The sequence below is a fragment of the Anomalospiza imberbis genome, chromosome 11, assembly GCF_031753505.1.
Source record: "Anomalospiza imberbis isolate Cuckoo-Finch-1a 21T00152 chromosome 11, ASM3175350v1, whole genome shotgun sequence".
Taxonomy (NCBI): Eukaryota; Metazoa; Chordata; class Aves; order Passeriformes; family Viduidae; genus Anomalospiza; species Anomalospiza imberbis.
Window position 1 is genome coordinate 19,606,131 of NC_089691.1, and position 574 is coordinate 19,606,704.

The following is a 574-nucleotide window of genomic DNA, read 5'->3' on the forward strand; positions in this document are numbered from 1 at the left end:
AGGCTCACCGGGGCATGGTCCCGGCGCCAAGGCTGCCGGAGCTGCGGGAGCATTTGGGCAAGGCTCTCAGGGGTGTACAGGGTGGGGTTGTTGGGGGCTGTGTGCGGTCAGGAGCTGGACTGGATGGCGGGCCACTTCCAACTGGGGATCTTCGGTGATCTCGAGGATAAAAAGACAGGCACGTCCTTGCACAAACAGGGACTTGGGGTGGGCAGGAGAAGCGCGGTCACCCTCAGTCGGAAAGCGAGGAGGAAAGAACAAGAGCTCTCTGAGGGGCCGGCGCGTGAAGGGGAGACGGCTCCGCGTTCCCTCCGCCGAGGATCTGCACGGCAGGGCCGGCATGAGGAGGACGATAACCCGCGGCCGAAAACAAGCGCAGAGCTGCCCTCAGACCGTGCCCGCCGGCCGCTCGGCCGGACCGAGCCTTTCCCGCCGCTTTCCCGCCGCCTTTCCTGCCCCTCCCTCACGGCCGCGGCCCCGCCCCCTGCCGCGGGACCCCATCGGCCCCGCCCCCGCGGCGGCACCGCCCATTGGCTCCGCCCCGTGGCTCCGCCCCCGGCGGGCGGGGCCGCGG